The following is a 23,853-nucleotide window of genomic DNA, read 5'->3' as shown; positions in this document are numbered from 1 at the left end:
TCCTCTTTTCTCTGGAGTTCCCTGTTGGTATTTAGAACCAAGATTCGAGGTCCCACCTGATGGTGGATGGATGTACTCAGGGGCAGTGGTACCCAGTCTACCTAGTTCTGCCCCATCTGACCCACGGCTGCCCTGGCATCAGAGCCCCTGCGCCCCGCCTGGTCCCGGTCATGGCTCTGTAGGGCAGTGTGGCTTTGGGTTAATCATTTCTTCTTCCATAAAATGAGACGGTTGCACAAGATGACTCCTGGGTGCCTCTCAGTTTTCACAGTCTAGGATTCTATACTTCTCCATACGGTGATAAGATTTCAAAAGTCCCACCTCTCGGATGAGGCAGGGGAGACTGTTTCTCAATCGACCCATTCTAGTGTGCATAAAAGTCACCTGGGGCTGTGGTGGGCTGGCGGAAACTTCCAAGAATCTGCATTTTCACCGAGCAGCCTAGGAAATTCTCACCCAGGTGGTTCTTAAGAGGCTCGGAGAAACCTTGCCCTAGGGATTCTTTAAGCTTCCAAATGCAAGAGGCGGCTGTGAAAATCAAGACCTTTAAAATGAGTTTACCTAGGGAAGTCTTTCACGTTCTGAATGAAAACAGCCTGTGCACTTAGGAAATTAACATATATGAAAGACAATCCCAGGCGGGGGCGGCGGTTCTGGCAGTGGCGGGGGGGGGGGGGGGGGGGGGCAAGGGGGCCGGGAGGCGGGCAATGTCTAGATTTAAGCTGCAAGTTCATGTTGCTGACTGTAAAGAACGAGTGTGGGATACAGAATGATAACAATGCCTCTATTTTCAATTTTAGTGGAAATTACTTATTGTCACGAAATGAAGTTCAAAGCATAAATCACCGTAAAACCTTACATTCATTAAATCTAGACTCTATTCGTTTTCTATGCCTTAATACCGGCAAGGGTGTTCAGAGTTTCTCTTTCTAGTCTTTACCGTTCTAAACTGTTTTAATCAATGTCACAAGTTAATGATGCTGAATGGACCCATTCACTCTCTCTTTTTTAAATAAGAGCTCTTTTTTGGGATATATTTGACGTGTCCTACAATTCACCTTTTTAAAGGGGAAAATTCGTTCACTGGCTTTTAGCATACTCACAGGTCTCTGCAACCATAAGCACAATCAGTTTTAAACGTTCCACCTCCCTGAAAAGAAACCCTTAGCAGTCACTCCTCACTGCCCCATCCCCTACCTCCAGGGCCCTAGGACATCGCTGACTGATTTTCCGTCTCTGTAGCTTTGCCTGTTTGGGACATTTCACAGAAATGGGATCACTCACCCTCTGGTCCTTCGTGACCGGCTTCTCTTACTTGGCAGGATGCTGTCAAGGCTCATCGCTGTGGCAGCATGAGTCAGCACTCCGTTTCTCCCTCTAGCTGAACAGTGTTCTGTCCAAAGGACTCGCCATGTTTGACTTATCCATTCATCCACTGATGGACATTCGGTTTGTTTCTGCTTTGGGGCTAGTATAAATAATGCTGCTGTGAACATCTGTACACAAGTTTTTGTACAGACTCATGTTTTCAGTTCTCTTGGGGCGGAATTGCTAAACCCTACAGTAACTTTCTGTTCAACCATCTGAGGAACAACCAGACTGTTTTCCAAAGTGGTTGCACCATTTAAAACTCCTACCAGCAACACGTGAGGGTCCTGACTTCTCCACGTCCGCACCAACGCTTGTGATTCTCAGCCTTTTTGATGGCAGCCATCCTAGGGGGGTGAACCAGTACCTGGTTGTAGTTTTGATGTGAATTTCCCCAATGACTAACGATATTGAGCATTTTTCCATGTGCTTATTGGTGACTGTGTATCTTCCTTGGAGAAAGAGTTCTATTCAGACTCAAGCTCATTTTGAAATTGGTGGATCTTCTTGTTGTTGAGTTATGAGAGTTCTTTTTATAGTCTAGATGCAAGTCTCTTATCAGATACATGATTTGCAAGTATTTTCTCCCAGGCTGTCTTTTCACTCACTTGATGAAGTCCTTGGAAGCACAAAAGTTGTTAATTCTGATAAAGCCCATTTTTGTCTATTTTTTCATTGGTCGCTTGTGCTCTATCATGACGTATCTAAGAAACTATTTCCTAATCCGAGATCATGGAGACTAATGCCTGTTTTCTTTAATGAATTTTATACTTTGAGCATTTACACTGTTTGAGCCATTTCTTAGACTTTATTTTTAATTGTTATTAAAAAACACAACATAAAATGTATCATTTTAACTATTTTTAAGTGTCCAATTCAGTAGCGTAAGTACATTGGTATTGGTATGCAACTAACTCCCAGAACCCTGCACCTGTCAAAACTGAAACTCCACAGCAGCTAAACAACACCCCGGCTCCCCAACCCCAAGCCTCTGGCAACCATCATTCTACTTTCTGTTCTATGAATCTGACTCTGTCCTAAAAGTACAATATTTGTCTTTTTGCGACTGGCTTGTATCACTTAGCTTAATGCTCCCAAAATCTATTTGTGTTGTAACATGCATCCAAATTTCCTTCCCTTTTAAGGCTGAATAATATTTTATTGTATGTATAGACCTCATTTTGTTTAAGTGTTCAATCCATTTAATTATGGAAGTAGTGTTCATTGTATTTATTCTTTTGTATGTGGAAATCCAGCTCTGTTTGTGGCCCATTTATTTCTTAGCACAGATGAGTAACTGAATTTAAATGGCTTTATTATTTCAAACTCTTTAATGTCAGGGAAAAAAAAAATCCAAAGACTGTTTTAAAAGGACACTTTGTGTTGTGGGTGATGATATGTATTTCAAGACAAGCACTTTTTTAATGTGAAAAATGCCATGTTATTGTTTCTTCCTGGTACTTCAGAATCTTTCTACCTTTTTCACGTTACTATTGAAAGTAGACTGTGCCTGCATGTGGGAACTGTGAAACTGAGTAATTCAAACAATAACTTTAAAGTATTCAATTATTATTATTATTAATATTTAAATATACTGGTCATGATAAAGTATGCATATGAACATTGAAATTGGGAAAAAAAAATAGTCAAAATCACCTCCACTTACTCTTTAATGGGAACGTTTAAGTCACCAAGAATCAATGTACACTTTACTACCAATAGGTGGCGCTAGACATTTAGTCAGTATTTCACTCATTTTGGCACGGCCCATGTTATAAATGACTATGAAGTCTTCCACTGGAAAAGAAACAATCTCTAGAGGGAACATAAAAGCTCTGGGAGAAACGGGCCCTCTTCCTCGTAGTCACTTTCAAACTGACAGTAAGTGAAGGCAGCTTTCAGTTAAACTGATACCGAAAGGAACACGTTTACAGACTGAGCTGCCCCAACATCCAACCAGGAAGGTCCTTCCCACTGTCCAGGCAGATCTGCAGGTCCAGGGCGCCCTCAGTCCCTGTGGAATCCGTGGAGAAGTAGCCAGGAAGACTGTGGAGTTATTGTTCTTCATGTCTTTAAGTCTAGAAAGAAAAAAAATGCAACCACAGCAGAGAAAAATCTACATTTGACGCCAGGTAGACAGTTACAGAACCAAACACATGACAGAGAACAGGACCAAATCCAAGCATTTGTCTGTATTTCCTTTATTATTACATTAGTTGTCACTTTGATCACCAGCAGATTAAATATTATATATAATATATGTCTAGCTATATACACGCACACATATCCTATTGATTATTATTACATTAGTATTGAAAAAAATAACTTTAAAGCTGATTTTTTCACACTAAAAACCTACACATAACAGCAAGCGTATGCACTGAGCATAGTGTTTTGGATCAACTTTACTTTTGTTTGTTGTGCCTTATGCCACTGAAGGGTTGTGCTTTTTTTTTTTTTTAACAATCATTTAATATACCCCAGGAAACAGAAGTCTACTATAGAACATAAAGGCACAAAACAAATAACCCTGTTCTCACCAACCCATCCTTAGAGTATGTTCAACTTTCTCTGTAGATTGATTGGCTTCAGATTAATTTGGGACAATCTGAGAACCGTCTCAGGGTCCTGAAGCAAATGCTGCACTGACGATCTTCTTGGAGGTTTAGTCCTAGAACCTCACTTTAGTTCTGTGTCGGTCCAGCTTTGCAGATGGCCTAGTACAAGGCTTAACTTTTTGAAGCTTCTCTGAAACAGCACAAATTCTCTTCATCTGTCTTGCAGCATCCTTAGTGAGTTCCTGCATTCTTTATTTTGTCCTTCCTGAAATACAACTCACCACCAAGCTAGATACCTGCTTCGTGCAGCCCCACACCCACCATTTGGATACTATCAGGCGTAACATCCTATAGTGGGAAGTATGCCTACTATCCCTACATGAGAAATACACGGATAGGATGAGCAAAATATTTTTCATAGTTCCAGGTACCACAATACATGAAGTTTCTTCACAAAATTTTTCCTTCCTGTGATAAAAGCCAGGCATTTAAAATTTCACATGAATTCAATTCCAATCCAATGCACTGAGAATTTTTTTGGGGGTTCATTTAAAATTTCTGTTGGTTCACTTTTAATTTGCTTCCACTCATCTTAAGCAATTTAGGTTGGTGCTTTATTTAGCATTTAGAAGAAACTATCGCCCTTCCTGGCAGGGCTCCACGGGTTACCACGTGCACCTATACTCCTGTCACACTCCAGGAACGGCTTAAAGGCAGGAGCGCTTCTGGGAGGCTGAGTAAACTCACCTGCTTGTCTAGCGTTTCCAGAGTAGGGCCGTGGGCCTTAGGAAATGCCAGGCATTCTCAGGGACCCATGGATTTTCTACGAAATTAGTAGTTTTTGTTTTTTGATTAGGGGGTGTGTGTGTGTGTATACATTTTTTTTCCTCCCTATGTCATGAGGATAACCAGCTCAAAACCAATCACTGATACTCTGTTTCAGTTTTGGTTATCAGGCTGGATTCGTGTTTACCCACGGTGGCATCAAGCAACATGACTTCGCTCCTTAGGAGAAAAGGAAACTGGGGGCGGGGGGCAGGGGGTATGGGGTACCTCTTAGTAACACTTTGTTGCTGGTTGAAACCACACTCCTCTGGATTTTCCAATAAAATTTAAATGATGTTTTGTGTTTTCTAAATACTGTTTATACTTTCCTGTTTTAAACTATGGGCAGGTTTATAAGAAAATTTAAGATAATTTCATATTGAATAATTAACATTTCTTAAAATTTCAGTGCAGGCAATATTATAGTGTCTGTATGCTGATTATTTCCATGCAAATTATATTTGATGTACAGAGCAGGAGTGGTTAGCTAGCATTTCAGTACCTGAATCAGAAACTTCACTGTTGAAACGGGTGGCAGGCAGTATACCACTACTGTCTGCATCAAAAATGGATTTGTTAATCTGAATAAAACGTGGTAAATAATTTTTCGCTGGTAAATGTTATAGCGACTGGAAGGATTACATGGCCCTTTGTTCTTTTTAATTAATGAGTCATGAACTTTATTTTTTAAGGGAATTTATTATTATTTTATTTTTCCCCTTAACGAAGGCACTGAGGTTGAACCCAGGACCTCATGCAAGCCAAGCACACGCTCTGCTCCTGAGCTCTACCCCCACCCCCATGGCCCTTTGGTTCTTGCATAAACAAATCACAGGCTCTTAATCCCCTCTTCCAAGCCTTCAGGGCCAAGTTGAAAGGGAATATAATGCATGTACTACATATTAATTAATAACCTGGAGAGATCTGGGGCATCACCTTACAAGCAAACAAATTAAAATCTCAGCCCAAAACACTTGACCATTCACACTCAGCGGATAAATGAAATTATAAAGAGCCTTTAGGATCAAATTTTTTCCTGCCAAATAAGTTGTAAAAATATTTTTGAATTTTCGTGGTTTGTTTTTGCTTTTTTATTTTAGAATTAGAGGCTGTGGGCCAGCCAAGGCTCCATCCAGCCCAGGTGGCTCCACATCAGAATTCGGCTGCAAACTGTCATGCAGGCGGCTCCTGGCATGACTGAGGACAGAGAGGAAGGACTTCTTTGGGCATAAAAGATCAGAAAGCATGACTTTTAAATTTTACTTGCTAAATGTGTATGCATTTGGCAGGACTTGGCCCGAGGTTCGCAAGTTGGCCTGAGAGAGGCTGCACGGTCCCCGACTGCCTCCATTCCCTGGACGCCCACCAGATGCTCACCCAACGGCGGACGGCCACGCGGGCTCGGTCAGTGGGCTCAGGACAAGCGGTGAAGCCTCAAGCCCATTGAGGTGGGGAAGAGCTTGGGGTTTTTGGTCGCATCAACTTAAACTTTACATTAAGCAATGGAAAACCTGTTAAGTGACCACACACCGAGACCAGCTTTTGCCAGAAGTTTTTAGAGCTGCTTGGATTTCAGAGTCTTGAACAGGGAATGACGGACTTGCACAGTTCTTATGACTTGATCCTTCTGTGATTTTGGGGGAGTTACTTCTTGGTGCCTCAGGAGAGTGATTTACACCCTGGGGAAGCGTTCATCATGAGGGTTAACCCAGCTGGTGCCATGCACAAGGCTGTGAACGCTCCAAGAATTTTCAAAGACGCAGGTTCACTTGAGCGTGGGCTACGGCGCTCAGATCTGCCTAATTCAAGCAAAGGAGGGCAGGGAATGGCGCGGAGGAAGATGGGTCACCGAAAAAACTCGAAGGAAGAGCTGAACCATCAGGACGGGTGGGATCTGGAGGAGCAAAGCGAAGTCAGATCTCGGCCACCGCCAGCACCGGGCTGCAGGTGGAACGGGGCCGCCCCCCCCCCCCCCCCGCCCCCATCACTCGTGTCCCAGGGCCACGCCCTGTACGGAGCAGCTCAGTACCCGTGCAGTCGGCTGCAATAGAGCTTCACAAACCAGGGCAGAGGGGCCAGTGAGAGGAGTGAGTGCCATTTATGTACCCTGATGGTTAACAGGCTGATTTCAAATCTTGGCCCTGCCATTACGTGTGTGACTTTGGGCAAATGGCTCCGCACCTCCGTCTCTAGGGCGGCTCTTAGCGGTGTTTTGCTGCCAGGGCCAGTCAGTGCAGAGGTGGCTCCCGTCCACTTCGAGGCACTTGGGCTGATCCCAGTGTTAACCTCGGCAGATTTCGAAACATCTAACTGCACAGGGTAAGTTTTCGTGTCGTTCTGTTGTATCCATAGCTACCCTTTGGAGGGAACACAGTTCTCAAAGGTAAACACAGCAACCGGAGAATGGCCAGCCAGCTCCACATCAGAGCCACTCCCAGCGAGGTGGTCTGTGGCACGGGCTGGTTAACGTGTCCCTAGAGGCTCTCTGAGGGCACAGCTCGGTTTCCTTCCTTCCTTCCCCCTTTCCTTCCTTCCTTCCTTCCTTCCTTCCTTCCTTCCTCCCTCCAGTCCACTCCACTGCCAAGGGCTGGGCGGGCTCACCAGTGCTGGGAACCTGGGGCTTAGAAACAGATTTCAGGGGTGTTTTAAGATAATGCTGATTCCCTCCTTTTGAATATTATTTACTTGTCTCACCAAAATAAAGCCACCTGGATAAAGACATGTATTTAAATACCTGCTCTTATATATTTAAAAACAAAAACAAAAACAACTATGCTGCAAGACCAAAAAAAGGCAAGGTGTGTTCTGAAAATGCAAATTACGAAGGAGAGCCGTGGCCTACTTGAACCGATGAGAACTGTCGACAAGGAGGTTCAGGCCTGCAGTTTCTCAGTAGACTCTCCGCTGCCTTATGTCTCAACAGGGAACTTGAGTCTGGAGCTGGAGTATCATGTTTGATATTTCTCTGGATAAAGGCATTTGGAAGAAGAAAGGAAGAAAAACGCTGAATTCTCAAAGGACAGCATCTCCCTCTGCTTCCAAGGGCCCCACTGCCCGCCAGGCACCAGAGGACGGACAGACAGTCCACACTGTGTTTCCCGTTGCCTGACTTTGAAGTTGCTGGGCTAAGAGTGTGTCCTGCTATCGCTGCAGAAGGTGGAGTCAGGCAGGGGAGGGGGGCTTCCTGTCCCTGGAAGTGGGCAGAGGAGGTGAGGTAAGCCTACTGGGCAACGTCCGTGACTTAAAACACGGAATGGAGAGCCGAGGTGCACAGAAGCATCGCCAGGGGGGAGCTGCACTTAAGGAAGCCCTGCAACCCCATCACGGTGTGTCTTATTTTCAGTGCTTTTCATCCAAGAAGCCCTTAATCAGGGGCAGCTACGGGATCTGACATCCCGCCTTCCTACCCCACTGGGGCGGGTTTCTCTACGACTGTGTGACTGACTTTCTCTAAAATAAGCAATCAGAGGTAATCCCCAACCCAGCCCGGCCCAGCTGCACCATTCAGCCCGCCTGATAAGAGTCGGGCTAAAACCGAGCTTCTCCCAGCAATCAAAGTAAATCTGAGGAATGTTTAAAGGTCCAAGAAGCAGAAACTGTCAGACTTTGGCATGGGTGGTGACGGGCCAGGTCACTAAGAGACCAACGGGGTCCCTGGGGCTAAGAGATGACAGGGCTGTGGGATCTATTTAAAGGCACTGGAGTGGTGGGTACCACGGGCAGGCCGGGAGGGAGACGGAGGGGCAGGGGGTCGAGGCCCCATCAGGGGGCCTGGCCTGGCCGCCTGTAGGGAGGTGACGATGTGGGGCCGAGAGGCTGAGCTGGGCAGACGGTGCTGTGACTCAGGCAGAGCCGGCCAGGCCAGGAGGAGCTGTCACCTGGGGCCCCCCGAGCACAGAGGCTGTCCTGTCCCTGCTGACTTGTTCTAAGGCAGCCCTGATCGGACAGTCCCACACAAGGAGAATGGCCAGAGCCAGAAGTAAACAGGAGATCTGGAGGCAGGGCCTGCCCCTTGCTGAGACATGTCTCAGCTGCTGGAGCTCTCACAGAGGGTGGCCTAGAAGCTCAAGAACATTCCCTTTTCTTCAAATGAGTCTGTAGATTATGTCACTTCTTTCTTTTTTTCTTTTAATTTTTTTTTTTTTTTTTTTTTTTTTTGGCTGGGGAAGTAATTAGGTATTTATTTATTTACTTATTTATTTACTTGGAGGCTCTGGGGATTGAACACAGGACCTCGTGCAGGCTAAGCACACACTCCACCACCGGGCTACGCCCCCCCCCCCATGGCACCTCCCTCTCAGTGCCCTCTGATGTGGTCTGTGAACACTGCAACTGTGTTGATGTCCTATCCTGCCCCGCTCTGGCCCCGTAATTCACGTGTGTGGACGCAGCTCAAAGACCCAGGGAGACGGGGCCACCCTCTCAGCCGCCCTCTTGGGCCAGAGACTATGACATTAGGCCTCAGAGTACATTCTAATTGTGATACTTATTGTAGTAGTGGAAGATTTTGACTATGTTTATGAAAGGAAAACCAATTTGATTGTCACTGAGAAATTCTATAAAATAATTCCTGGCGTGAAAAGGGGGAGTTGAGGACTCCGAGCTCACAAGGGGCCACTTAGAGCCAGAGAAAAAGGCTAAAATTCCCCAAATCAGGTCTGTGTGCAGACCACATTTTACTTTCAACAATACACCAAAGGCTACTGTCCTGCTTTGGAAAGAGCTTCTTTAATGACGTTGAGAAGGAGGGTAGTATAATCTACAACTTAAAGTAAGAATTTAGAGCAACTGCGGGGAGGGCAGAGCTCAGTGGTGGAGCATGTGCTCAGCAGGCATGAGGTCCTCGGTTCAATCCCTAGTCCCTCCATTAAAATCAATCAATCAATCAACCTAATCCCCCTCCAAAAAAAGTGAAACAGAAAAAAATTTTTTAAGAATATAGAGCAATTATGTTTCATTTAGTGAACATTAAACACGTCTCTTAAGTAAGTAACTAAGCACTTGAAATACTTCAGTGAGTATGAAGGTCTTAATATAATTATCTTAATTATTTTTCTGATGGATCTAGGAATTTTTCTTTCAGTATGACTGGGTCATGGTAGAAATAAATAAATTGACATACAAACCAGCTCTTTTCCATATGAGCATCTAAATACCGTGCTGTGTACTATATGCTTACACATAGCAGTACACAGTCAACGTTCAGATTCTCGGTGGACCTCCTGACAGAAAGCCTTGTAAGAAATCAAGGAAGAAGGGCTGCCATGTGCTACAGCTATTTCCTTTTCAAAACAAGTCCTAGATATTGCTAGAGACCACAGTTTTGAGTAAAAATGTTTCTGTCGGTTTCTACGTGGACACTGCCACCATGTCCATCACACAACACACCCTACCTGGAACTCAGACCTGGACGTTTGAAGAGGTGTGTGGCCAGACTGATGGAGAACTCCTCTGACAGCGGCGCTCGGGCACCTTCCAGCCAGCAGGTCCTACGAAAGAGATAAGCCGTTTCCGCCAAACACGTCTGTATCCAGCACTGGAAAGCATCCAAAGGAAACACAAAAGACTTCTGACATCAGACACCTGTTGACTTTGGAGCATCCATATCAATAAACAGCAAAACACACACAGCAGATGTGAGTGTAGGGGTGGAGGGAGGTGAAAGGAATGTCAAGTATGAAAAAAAATCAAGAGGAAATGGAGACAGAAACGTCCAAATTCTTCCACCTCTGTAAATATGCCATGAATTAGGTTAATTTTTTAAAAATTTGGCCTCAGAACCGATTCTAGGGTGATATTTTCGGGTTTCCTTCCCTTAAACAAAAGTCTGGTTATAAATATTTAAAAAGATCATTAAGTATGTGACCTCAACCCCCAAGTTTGGCCCAAAATGCTCAGAGTAAGTCTCCATAATGAATGGCATGAGGAAATAGAGTCAGTTTTCAAAAGGTTTAGCAATAGTCACCTCACTGTTTTTGTATATTACTTGAGAAAGCGTTGAGATGAAAGTTCTGATAAGGATTCTTCATCTCAATTCCCCAGAATCAAAAGAAATAGATACAAAGACTTCTGGGGAAAAAGACAGTTCAATTTCTAACCTGAATTTTAAGATGAAAATACAATCGGTGCCTTGCTTCTCAGAGTCCTCCTTCTGGGCCTGTCGGTGTTTCCTGATGGTCCGTCCCACGCTTCTCCCTCCCCACTGTCCACAGCCTCCCTGCTCTGTCTGTCCCATCTACTCTCTGGAGTGCCGGGGACCCCCAGGCCCACCCCACACTCCTTCCCCAGCCCTGGACCTTGGTGCTGAACAGCATGCTCAACACCTAGAGTTTAATGCTTCAAAAAACAGAACTGATGCACACAAGAAAGTACGAGAGTTAATAAATGCGTTCAGCACGATTGCAGGATACAAGATCAACTGTTAAAAACTCAGTTGTATTTGTTTACAGTCATAATGAATAACCCTGAATGGGAAATCAAGAAAACTATTCCATTAGCAATGTCATCAATAACAAGAGACCTAGGAGTTAATTTAACAAAAGAAGTCCAAGGACACTGCAAACTGCAAAACATTATTGAAAGAAATTAAGCAAATAAATGTAAAGATATCCCATGTTCATGGACTAAAAGGCTTTAATATTAGTAGGATGGCAATACTCTCCAAAATGATCTGTAAATACAGCATAATCCCCCTAAAAATCACAACTGGCTTATTTGCACAAATTTCCAAGTAGGTCACAGAATTCATACGGAGATTCAAACAGTCCAGAGAGCCAAAGCCACAGTGAAAGAATGACACTGCATCTCTTCCTCACTCCATGTAACTAAAGTTAACTCAAAATCGATCAAAAACCTAAATGTAAGAGCTAAATCTATAAAACTCGTAGACAAAACGTACGCTTGAACCTTCATGGTCTTAAATTAGGCAGTGATTTCTTAGTTGTAACACCAAAAGCACAAGCCAGAAAGAAAAATAGGTGAACTGGACATCATCAAAATTACAAACTTTCATGTAACCACGAGATAGCAGTTCACAACTACCAGGATGGCTATACTCAAAACGACAGACAGTAACAAGGGTCAACAAGGAGGCAGAGAAATCGGAACCTTCAGACACTACTGGTAGGAATGTAAAATGATGCAGCCACTTTGGAGAACAGTCTGGTAGTTCTTTAAAAAGTTAAACACAGAGTCACCATATAACCCAGAAATTCCACTCCTAGGTGTATGCTCAGGAGAACTGAAAACATATGTCTGCACAGAAACTTGTACACCCATGTCCACAGCAGCATGATTCATAATAGCCAAAAGGTAGAAACAACCCAGATGTCCATTAACTAATGAATGGTTAAGCAAGTTGTAGTAAATTCATACAGTGGAATATTATCCAGCCATAAAAAGGCTTGAAATACTGATAGCCACAACACGGATGAACCTTGAAAACGTGCTAAATGAAAGAAGTCAGACACAAAAGACCATATATTATGTGAATCTATTTATATGAAATGCCCAGAATAGGCAAATCTATGGAGACAGAAAGTAAATTATTGCCAGAGGCCAGGGCGGTGGGGCAATGCAGAGTGGCTGCTAATGGCATTGGGTTTTTGGAGAAATAATGAAATGATCTGGAATTAGGTAACGGTGGTAAACCTTGTGAATATACTAAGAGCCACTGAATTGTATATTTTAAAGGGGTAAATGCTATGGTACATGAATTACATCTCAAATTTTTTTTATTCAGAAAAGAAAAAACAAATTTTCTTAACTTCAAAAACTCATCTCCTTTGTGAGTTTCCCTGTCTCAAGAGACCTTGAGTCGTCTGGACCTCTTCTTCTCTTTAGCCCCACATTTCCTCAGGCTTGGGCCTTCATCTCTCTCGAACATCTTGAATCTGTGACTCCCCTCCATCCCCACTCCCACCATCACAATTCATAATTCAATCATTTCTCATCCAATGACGGGAGCTGGTCTCCACGCCTCCAAGCTTTCCCTGGCCTGGTTGACTGTCTATGATTTAGCCAAAGGGAATGATCTTTCTAAAATACATGATCACTTTTTCGATTAAACCAAGATAATCATTTCTCTTTCATCTCCCTCAGAAGCTTTACTTTTTCTCTCATACACGTGAGTAAACATATAGATTCTGAAGATACAACCGTGAAAAGATGTGATCCCAGCCTAAAGAACTTGCAGTCTAGAGGGCACCCCAAAAGCGACGGGCACTTTGGGTGCATTGTGGTGAGTGCTGTGAGAGGGTCCTGATCAGGGAGCTGAGGGGGGTGGTGGTCAGGAGAGGATTCTCAGGAGTGGTGAAGTCGTAGCTGATTCCTGGAGAATGAATATGAATTAGTCAAGCAAAGAAAAGGAAAGGAAATTCCAGAAAAGGAGGGCCCCTGGGCAAAAGAGATTCCTTATGGAATCTACCAAAGGCAGGGAGAAGTTGATCACTCAGGGTCTTTTATGGCCACGTGTGGTAGTCAAGTCTGTCTCTTTTTTAAAAATTCTGTATCTATTGAAGTATAGTCGACTTACAATGTTTCAGGGGTACAGCAAAGTGACTCAGTTATCCATATATACACTATCTTTTTCAGAGGCTTTCCCATTATCGGTTATTACACGACACTGAACACAGTTTCCTGTGCTCTGCAGTAGGTGCTTCTCATTTGCTGGATGTTGAGGCTGCTTCCGTGTCTCGGCCAGTGTAAACAGTGCTGCTGTGAACACTGGGGTGCAGGTGTCTTTTTGAATTAGAGTTTTCTCCAGATACACGCCCAGGAGTGGGACTGCTGGATCATATGGTAAGTCTATTTTTAGTTTTTTAAGGAACTTCCATACTGTTCTTCATAGTGGCTGCACCAATTTACCAAGTCTGCACCAAATGTCTTTTCTCAAAAAGGAAGATATCAGGTCAGATAGATTGAAACAAAAAAGGGCCTATGTAACTGAACAGACAGAGGGTATGGGGTTTGAGCAAGCCTGAACCCAAGCATCTGACGTGTCAGTGGTGTGTGTGACCCAGGCTCTGCCCTTTTGGCCCATCTCTTGGCAGGTCCAGGGTCCATGTCCACACAGCCACCAATAGATCCAGGCTTAGACTGCCTGGCATTCAGACCCACCCACAGAAGGAGCTCTTTTTGACCAATAGTTCCAAAGACTGATTTTTCACTGGGCTGATGGAGACAGACGACCAAGCCTGCATCAGTCACTGTGCCAGTGACCACATTTCCCTCCCCTGTCAGCCCTGGAGCTGGCTTGACCGGAGGAGGTGGAGAGGAGCAGCTGGGGATCAAAGCCCAGGGAGGGGAGCGGGGCGGGAGGGCCCCCCAAGGAGAATCAGGCACTGTGACCAGAGGTGGGAGGAGGGGTGGCGGGCAGGCTGAAACAGCAGTGGCCCGTGAAACCACTCCAAGGCTGCTGGGCTCCTTCCAGCGGGCAGTGGGGCCCCGAGCCATGGGCCAGAGATGACTGCCAGCAGGGACAGTGATGGAAGGGAGCAGTCTGCAGGACAAGGACGTGGCTGCATTAGTTCAGGTAACATATTACTGTTGCTGGAGTCAAGACAGTGTCACTACAAATAAAGGACACTTGGATTTGAACAATACCAAGATGGCAGGACTTAGGGAACTGATTAAAGGTGGAAACTATGTGGTAGGGGGTTCTGGTGAGGGGGCAGTGGAGTGTGACTCCCAGGTTTAAGACTTGGGCAAGCAAACAGGCAGCGACCATTGACGCGGGCCTAGGAGCAGGGGCAGCTCTGCGCGGGACGGGCGCTCGGTGATTTTGACGCACCTGTGTGATGCCTGAGCACTGCAGGTTCCAGGTACCCAGAGCTCCTGGCCCAAACCCCCGGGAGGACCCAACACGGGTGCAGTGGATGGTGTGTGGTACCGATTGGAACCAGGTACCTTGAGCTTTTACAGAGCGGTGATGCCTCCACCTTCAGAGAGCCTGTGGGTTGGCCGGGCTGGCCTGTTTATTGCCCTAAAAGATCATGGCTCTTATTCCTGCCAATTGCACGTGAGGGACCCAGCTGGGGTCTTCAGGGTGGGCAGCTGGGCGCCCCACTACGGGAAGAGCTGCTGGAAAGACCGCACATCCTTGCAGGAGAGCAACTGCACTTGGCACCTTCAGATGCCACCAAATTGTTGTGGGCGCCTCAAAGTAAAACGCAGCTCTGTCTAGCACTTTCTGAAACAGCTAACACGCGCAGTGTTCACCATCCGGCAGGCCTGGTGGTGAGCGTGCCCCCCCCAACACTCACAGGAGCCCCGAGACAGAGGCCAGAGGGACCCCGCCGCCGGCCCCGGCCACGGAGAAGCCGTTCCGGGCACAGCGGGAGGAGGAGCCCGGGCAGCGGGAGGCCCACCATGGCTCCTGACTGCTCAGCTAAACTGCCACGTGTTATGTGCTCGACCTCCTGTGCGATGTCCACACCGTCCTCCTTCATCATTTGTAAACATTCACCAGAGACGGCTGAGCAGCCTCCTCTGCCTGGGGAGCCAACACAGGTTCTCCTAAAGCAGGTTGGCTCACGGATCTGAAAATGTCCTGGACCTTGGGAGCTGCCCCAGGGGCAGTCTTTCCTGTGGGCAGAGGAGCAGGTGATGTGCTGTGACATCACAGGTGCCGGAGCTGGGAAACCAAGTTCCAGCCCCAGCTCCTCCCCAGGCCAGCTGCTGGGTGACCGCGGGCCCGTCTCTCTGCCTCCAGCATCCTGAGCTGGCCCCGCAGGCCGCCCCACTCCCCTTGGCCTCAGATATTCCGCAGCCCCACGGACAAGGTGTGAGACTTGACAGAGAGTCACAGAAAGCAGGCGGCAGCTGAGGAAGAACGTTACCCTCAACGCTAACTTGGACAGAAGCGCCAGGTGCCTGCCTCCTCTCCTGCGCACACAGCCGTCTCTCCCTTGAAGGACAAGCTATGCGCAGGACCGGCGGAGCCTCACCTCCGGGACAGAACCTGTGACCCTGCTTGTTTCTAAATGCTTAGTTAGTGGTCTGGCGTTTGAAGGGGACTAAAACGAAAAAAGGACACCAATGTTCTGACGTGAGGGTGTCCATATGCTGCTTTCTCTGCGGGCCTGAACGACACGCCGAGAGAACTTTGAAAATGAAAGTTACTATATTCGTGTGTTGGCAGAACATCTGCTTTCTCGTCTATTCTGCTGACTTTGACTTTGAAGTGATTAGACGTGGTGTTTTGCAAAACCAGGCAAGGATTACGAATGGGTTCAATAAGAAAGCATGTGTTGTTTTAAAATGTGATCACTTAACATTTGTCTCAACACGTGGCCTAGTCCATTCAGTCTGCAGCCTGTTGCTCAAGTTCCAATTCCTGAGAAAGCCTGCATTTTAAAAAATGGGGGATTTATAAGCTCAGCCCTTCTGTTCTGCTGCAATTTTTAAGTTATTATTAAATTTATAGCTCTAAGGGTCTGCAAAGCAATTACCGGCTATAGCCTTGATCTCGTGTATGTTTGTTTGTTTGTTTTTAGTTTTTTGTTTGTTTTGGGGGGAGGTAATTAGGTTTATTAATTTATTTATTTTAATGGAGGGACTGGGGGCTGAACCCAGGACCTCACGCCTGCTAAGCACTCACTCTACCCCTGAGCTCTACCCTCCTCCACTCCTGTATATTTTTTGAGCAAGAGTTGTTTCTGACTTTTGATGTCAGACAGTATTAAATTTGGCATGGGGTCTTACGAAAATCCTATCGAAACACACCAGAAGGACAGTTGGGGTTCCATGGGCATCGCATCCATATCACAGCAAACTCACAATTACTGGAACTATTTCATCCAACGGTCGGACGACTGGGTGTCAGCTGGCTTGGCTCCTAGGGTGGTGCACTCCTCCAGAAGACAGTGTCCAGTTCTAACATGGGGGCTCTGGCCTTTTGACCCCAAGTGCTTTCCAGAGAAGGCCTGACTGGATGTGGAGTCAGGGTGGACACACACTTCAGAGACAATATAAAGACGCCGGCGAGAGCTCAGGCTCTGAAAAGAGTTGTGAAGCTGCATCCTGCCAGAGTTTCCTCTCATTCCTGTATTTCTTTTTCCCCGTGGCTCCTTATTGGCAGCGAGCTGACTATTCTTCTGGGCTGTTTCTGAGTTTGTTCCCACAATGCTCCCCCGCTGTATTCTTCTATCTCCCTCGTCGCCCTTCCAGGACCTCTTTTTCCCAAGTCCCTCGCCTGGGTTTCCCTCTCTTTCCCCACTAGCGCGTTCATCCCAGCATCGCTGCCCTCTCAGCATCCTTCTCTGCATCCTTCTCCACTCTGCTCATCTAGGAGAAGCGGTAAACGAAAGCCACAGGGAACGTTCCCCGAGCCCCCGGCCAGAGGGGAACTTCACGTCATCTGCGTCATCACAATTACTTATTTTGTGCCTGTTTCTCCGTGATGAAGCAATTCAATATTCACATCTCTTTTTAAAAAAAATTTTTTTTTATTGAAGTGCAATTGACTTACAATGTTAGTTTCAGGTGTACAGCAAAGCGATTCAGTCATACATATATTATATACATTTTTTCAGATTATTTTCATTACAGCTTATCACAAGGTATTGAGTACAGTTCCCTGTGCTGTACAGGGGTCCTTGTTGTTTATCTATTTTATACATAAAAATATGGAACGTGGTGAAAAAGTATGAAAAAGGAATATATGTATGTTCTTACATGACTGAAGCATTGCACTGGACACCAGAAATTAACACATTTTAAACTGACAATACTTCAATAAAAATATATTTAAAATAAATTAAATTAAATTAAATTCAGGACAATGTAAAAAAAAACACAGAACCTACCACGAGTTTGCACGTCACCCTTGCACAGGGGCCGTGCTAGGCTTCTCTGCACGGTTCCAATCTTAGCATCTGTGGTGCTGAAGCAAACACTACATTCACACGCTGATTCGAACTATGAAGAGAAAAGAGTCTCTGCTGGTGGTTCAGTGAGAGATCCGGGGCAGCACGGTCCCGTCCCCGCTCACCCCAGCCTCCCCACAGTCGCGGCGGAGCTGGGACGGGAGCTGGGAGGCGTACCGGGGATGCAGCCCACGCTCCCGGTCTGGTGGGGAAGAGAGATGGCAACAAATATCCACAACCCAGTGAGATGTGATGAGGGCTGATTCGAGTGGATTCAGGTGGATTTCTGAGTTGGCAAGATACAGGGAGCAGAGGTGCCCTGGGCTGAGAGAGGGAAGATCTCAGAGAGGACTTGGCTCTGAAGAGAGACCTGGAAAAAACAAGAGACCCACAGGACGGGTTCTGCTGACAGACAGGGTACAGCCAGTCTAGACAGAGAGCCCCAGAGAGCCAAGGCACAGGGGCAGCGCAGAGCATTGGCCAGAAACGGGCACACATCAGGGGTGGAGAGAGACACAGCTGGAAAGCTCAGCAGAGCCCAGTGACGAAGTCCTCCATGTGCCAGAGCCTGGTTAAGAACCGTGAAATCGGGGCTGTGGGGGAGGGCACGGCTCAGCGGTGGAGCACATGCTTGGCATGCATGAGGTCCTAGGTTCAATCCCCAATACCTCTGTTTTTTAAAAAAACTTTAAAAAAATAAAAGTTATATATATGTGCATATATATATATATATATATATATATATATATATATATATGAACCATGAAATCATCCTATAGATGAGGAGAAAGCAGGGAAGAACTTTAAAAACCAAATGACAGTGGACGCGTGTGCATGTCTGAAAAGGAACTGGGAGAGAGGAGGCCGGCTGATCGACAGGACAGCTGCGGTAGTTCAGGGAGAGGACGCCGTGAGCCTGAACAGGAACAGACATGAGAGCTGGGGGGGGGGGGTGCTGGAGCTGGATTTGAGGATCTACTGTACATGGGGGGTGGGCAGGAAAAGACGGACTCAAAGATAACTTCACAAGTCTTTCAAGATTAGTGTTTTGAATTTCCTTTTTTATTGTTTCCAAATGAATGGATAATAATATTAGTAGCCCAAGTTTAAAAAGTGAGTTTGAAAAAAGGGAAGTTCATGAGTTTCAGTTGGACGTGTCCACCTCCAGATGCTCGTGGGGTGTTAACAGGCACTTGGAAGTGGGACCACAGAGCCCAGGAAAGCTCTGCAGATTTGGAGAGCATCGATACACTGGCAGCAGCCGAAGCCAACGGTGTGGATGAGACACCACAGGGGAAACACTTGGACCAGGGGGAGAGCTCATCGGAGTCAGAACCCTGAGAATAACCAATGTGTAAGGGCAAGGAGCGAGCGAAGGGGCGGGGAAAGGCAGGAAGGTGGGAAGAGATGGAAGGCCGGTGTCTCGAACATCAAAGACAGAAAGGTTTTTAAGAAGGGAGAGGACAACAATGTCAGAGGCTTAAGGTGGTCAAATAAGATAAGAAACAAAAACCAAGCTGGATTTTGAAATGGAGAAACGTGTGGAACTTGAGAAAGTCAAGATAATGAGTCTACAGACCAGCGTGTCTCAAACCTTCAGGTCTCGAGAACCGTTTACACTCTGCCATTATTGAGAAACCCGAAAGATTTTGTTTATGTGGACCATATCAACCAGTAGCAAACACACTAGATCTTCACAGTGAGAACTTTTCAAAATAGTTATTAATTCACTAAATAATAACAAATCTACCATAAGCAACATAAACAACATGCATTTTTTTGCGAAAACCAATTAGATTTTTCGAAACCAGAGTTTCTTGGGGAGTTAACGAAAATGTTCTAAAACAGATAGTGGTGAACACACTCTGAATATACTGAAGTCCACTGACGTGGACACTTTTAATGGGTGAGTTGTATGGTCTGTGAATTATATTTAATGATTAATAAAATGGTTAAAAAACCAAAAGAGTGAGCACAGGGCATTAATATGTGTATTTACGGGATGATTCAAGTACCAGGTTGCAAATGTTTATTGAATAATTTTAGTAAAACTAGTTATTTACTCTCACTCTCCTCTCAAACACACAAACAATTCAAAAAAAAAAATTTTGAGACTATTTTTCTTGGGGTTAAGTGTGGACCATTGGGAAAAGAATGTTAGACTTCTCGTGGAAATAAAATAATAGTAAATGATTTTATCACCCTTTTTTCTCTCTTTTTAAAATACAAGCTCATTGAGGTATGATTTACACGCCCTAAAACCCATCCATTTTACATCTACCATTCAGTGATTTTTGTAAGTTAATGCAGTTATTCAATTCCTCCCAATTCAGTTTTAGAGCGTCTTTATCACCCCGAAACGTTTCCTGCTGACAATCTCCCATCAGTCCCTGCTCCTACCCCAAGCCCACTTTTCATGTTTTGTCTCTATAGTTCCGCTTTTTAAAAACATTTCACATAAATGTTATCAGACAACATATTTTCAGTCTGGCTTCTTTCACTTAGCATAACGTTTTTGAAATTCATCCGTGTTGTTGTCTGTATTAACAGTCGTTTCATTTTTTATTGCTGAGTAATATTCCTTTGAATGAATATACACATTTATCAATTCATTAGCATATGGACATTTGCAGTGTTTCTAGGTTTTGGTTATTACGAATAAAACTGCTATGAACAGTTGTGTACAAATCTGGGTGAATGTATGTTTCTCAGTTCTCTTGGGTTGAATTGCTGGGTTATTGGTTTGCACGTGCAAACCATCCACTGTTTCACAAAGTGGCAGAAATATGAACACACTGGCAGGATGGCTCAAGCTCCCTGGAATGCAGCTGGAGCAGCTGCAGAAATGGGACAGGTAATGAGGTCCCAGGGGTGGCAAGCGGCACATAGCCCTTCCCACAGTGACACCCCAGTGACCTTGGGCAAGGGCTTCACCTCTGTACACCTCAGTGTGTGCATCTTTAAAATGGAAATACTAACAGTTTATACTGTTTGTAACAGTTTATAACAGTGTTTGCAGAGTGGTCTCCAAACTGGGGTGTCCATACTCCGTTAGCACACAAACTACCATCCTGCAAAAGAAAACGTAAGAACTTCTATTTGTTTATTCACATCACTCCTTTGGTTTGTATTTTTATTTATGCTTTCTAAGCGCACGTAATGTAACAGTGTGGTGGGTCTGTCTGTATCCTTTACACTGAATTAGCAAACACAGTTTGTTGGTTCAGGCTCAAGCCGTGTTTCACTGATGGAGACTCCTGGTCTATTTCACTGCTTGCCACATAGCCAGTGCTCAGTAAGTGTTAGCTATCATCAAAGTAATATTTACAACTGTCATCACACCATCATGAGTAAGTCTGAAAGGGTTAGTTGCACCATGTTAGTTTATTTTCTTGCCACCATGGATGAGACTGTGAAATGCACAAAAGTCAAAGACCAAAATTATCAGAATGAATGACACATCAACTCAACCACAAATAAATATTCCTTTTACCATTATCACTTGAAAGTATAGGAAAATATGGGGGGAGGGATAAATTAGGGGTTAGGGACTAGCAGATACAAGCCACTAGATTATAAAACAGGTAAACAGCAAGGTCTTATGGTGGAGCACGGGGAACTATATTCCATATTTTGTAATAACCTATAGTGAGAAAGAATATGTATATACGTGTAACTGATTCACCAGGCTGTACACCAGAAGCTAACACAACACTGTAAATCAACTCTACTTTAGTAAAAATAAATAAATAAACAAGAAAAAAAATTTTAAAGGATAGGAAGATATTCAGGTTAAGAAAGAAGGAAAATAGATTTTCATTTTCATGTCCTTAGTGTCAGCAGCAAGCCCCCTAAAAAATATTTCCTACTGAACTCAAGTTAGCTTGTACAGAATCAATTTCTTTTTTCTCTGACTTTTCCATCTCTACTCATGTGAAACACATGATCCCCAGATTGTGGGAATTCCAGACAGCTCTCCGTTCCGCGTTCTGCAAAGTGGCCACGTCCAAGGTTTGGGCGTCTAATCTGGGAACGTCCTTCTGCAGCTCGGCCCGCTTCCCTGCCATTCTTCACGAGGACTGTGTGTACAGCACCGGATCTGCTTTCCCAGAAGTGCTTCTGGGACCTCGGTCTGCACAAAGGGGCTGCTCAATGTGTTTCCCTCCCCGCTGGCTCAGCTGACTCCCGGGCCTTGGGTCACACACAGCTCCCAGTTCCTATCAACTTTTCCCAAAGGAGCCCTGGGCTCCTGCAGGAGCCAGCGCTGCCCTGAACAGGAAGCTCTATTTACACTGTCTCAGAGCCCAGTGCTCATCCATAAAAGGGAAAAGAGTCCTTTAGGGAAAGGGCAGGGTGCTTGGAAACTCTTTAAAAGTGAAAGCTTTGCAGCCGGTTTCTGTTGCTTCACCCTGTTAGTTACTATGGTTTTTCAACATATGCTACAACCTTGAATGGAAAAGACTATGACAACAAATGTATGTCTGTATATGCAGAACTGGGACGTTATGCTGTACGTCAGAAATTGACACGTTGTAACTGACTGTGCTTTGATTAAAAAAAAGACTAGAAAAGCACATGCACTTTCGTCTCGAGAGCTGAACAGTTGATCTGAAAGCTGACATGACAATAAACAAAAAATGGGGGAAGGACATCATGTGAACCTCCCAGAGTGCACACCTCAAGCTGTGATTTCTTTCTGTGGCCTTCCAGAACATAATTCCAGGCAGACACACTGGTTTATATGTGAATTATTCAAGCACACTTTAAATGAGGGAGCAGAGCTCCCTAGACGCTGGAGTACCGTGAGGTTCAGGTCTGTGGATGGCTGTTCCCAATCTCCCATGCGGCTGTCAGCGCAGAATCCTCTTCCATCAGCTGACAGACACAACGAGTGATCCGAATCCCAACATTCCGCAAAAGACATGGATACGCCAGGAAATGATGCAGTGGGGGGAGGGCGGCAGACGGGGCAGGGCTTTAGGAATCAGCTCCTACGGGATTCCATCATCATGGTCAATAATTATTTAATCATAATTTAAACTGTTAAAAGTCACTGCTAACCACACTTAGTATTAATGGTAACTATGAACAATGATCATGAATTGTTACAAAGCATTAAGTGCCTTGCACGTATAAATTCATTTACCCGTCGTGATAATCTTGTGAATCACGCGCTATCAGAATGAAGGCAGGGAGCTTGGTTACAGTCACGGTGAGCAATGAAGCCAGCACACTCGCGCCGGGAGCCCAGTCCCATCGAGTGAAGCTCTCACCATTACACTCCACTGCCTCTCCTGCTCTGTGCCTCACAGTGTTCTGAGCAGTTTAGGTGCTTCAGCCCTTTTCATTCAAACAACACACGTAATGTGGCAAGTTTCACGAGAGAAAATATTCACTCATTCTTCATTTATGCAGCACCTGCTAGCACCTAGGACCATACCTAGACCAAACACAGTGGTTCTGATGTCCTTGGGATTAGAGAGACTAAGTGGCCGGGATCCTCGGTGTGAGCCCCCGTGCCCTGGTTGAGATCATTGTCCTTCCAGCCCGCTCTCCCCCTGCCCACCGCCACCTGCCCCACCGGCCTCTGCAGCCCCCACGACCCGGCGCCCGGCCTGTCTCCGCTCCTCCACTTTCAGCCCCACAGGTTCCCCTCTCAAACCCCGGCTCAGGCACCGCCTTTCCTGACCCCGGCAGACAGGGTTCACTTTCCTTCTTCCTTTGTGCTTCCTGGGCCCCACCCTCTTCACTTCCTGCTTGTAGTGCCCTGTGTCACCATTGCTTTGTCCCAGGGCCACCCTGCAGGCTCTGGAGAACAGAGCTGCGTCTTATGCAACCTGGATGCTCCACCACCTCACCCAGTGCCCTGTACAGGGTCTGCAGTCAGTCAATGAGGAGTTGATCTGTTAAACTGATTCTAGCATCTTCCTTGCAAGTTACTTTCTCCAAACCTGCAAGACGCCGGAGACATTTTATCACAAAGAGAAGCCACCGATAGGTCAATAGCTGAGAGATGCAAGGTTGGAGGGTGTTTTTGCTTCTTGTTTGTCCTGCAGCTGCTCCTATTGTGTGGAAGACAGAGGTGGAGGGCCGAAGGGACTGGGTAGAGAGGAGGGAGGGGAGGAACAGGACAACAGCTGAGAGGCTCAGGTCTGGGAGAAAGCAGTAAGTGACGGCCTCCCGTCAGAATCACGTTTCTCAAACGAGTGCTCTGTGGCTGTCTGGTTGCTTTCTTC

General features: G+C 45.5%; 1 long non-coding RNA gene and 1 other non-coding gene across 2 annotated transcripts in view; both read right to left on the bottom strand.

The window, feature by feature from the left end:
- Window positions 1–10,152: 10,152 nt before the first annotated feature.
- Window positions 10,153–23,853, bottom strand: part of LOC105097061 (uncharacterized) — an 89,332-nt gene continuing 75,631 nt past the window's right edge. Inside the window, exon 3 of the long non-coding RNA XR_837897.3 lies at window positions 10,153–10,240. This is a non-coding gene — a long non-coding RNA (uncharacterized LOC105097061). The remainder of the gene's footprint in view (window positions 10,241–23,853) is intronic.
- Window positions 17,541–17,647, bottom strand: LOC116149690 (U6 spliceosomal RNA). The gene has a single exon (XR_004133331.1). It is a non-coding gene; the product is annotated as a U6 spliceosomal RNA (small nuclear RNA).

Source organism: Camelus dromedarius, chromosome 30, assembly GCF_036321535.1.
Source record: "Camelus dromedarius isolate mCamDro1 chromosome 30, mCamDro1.pat, whole genome shotgun sequence".
Taxonomy (NCBI): Eukaryota; Metazoa; Chordata; class Mammalia; order Artiodactyla; family Camelidae; genus Camelus; species Camelus dromedarius.
This window is presented reverse-complemented; position numbering and strand designations above follow the sequence as displayed.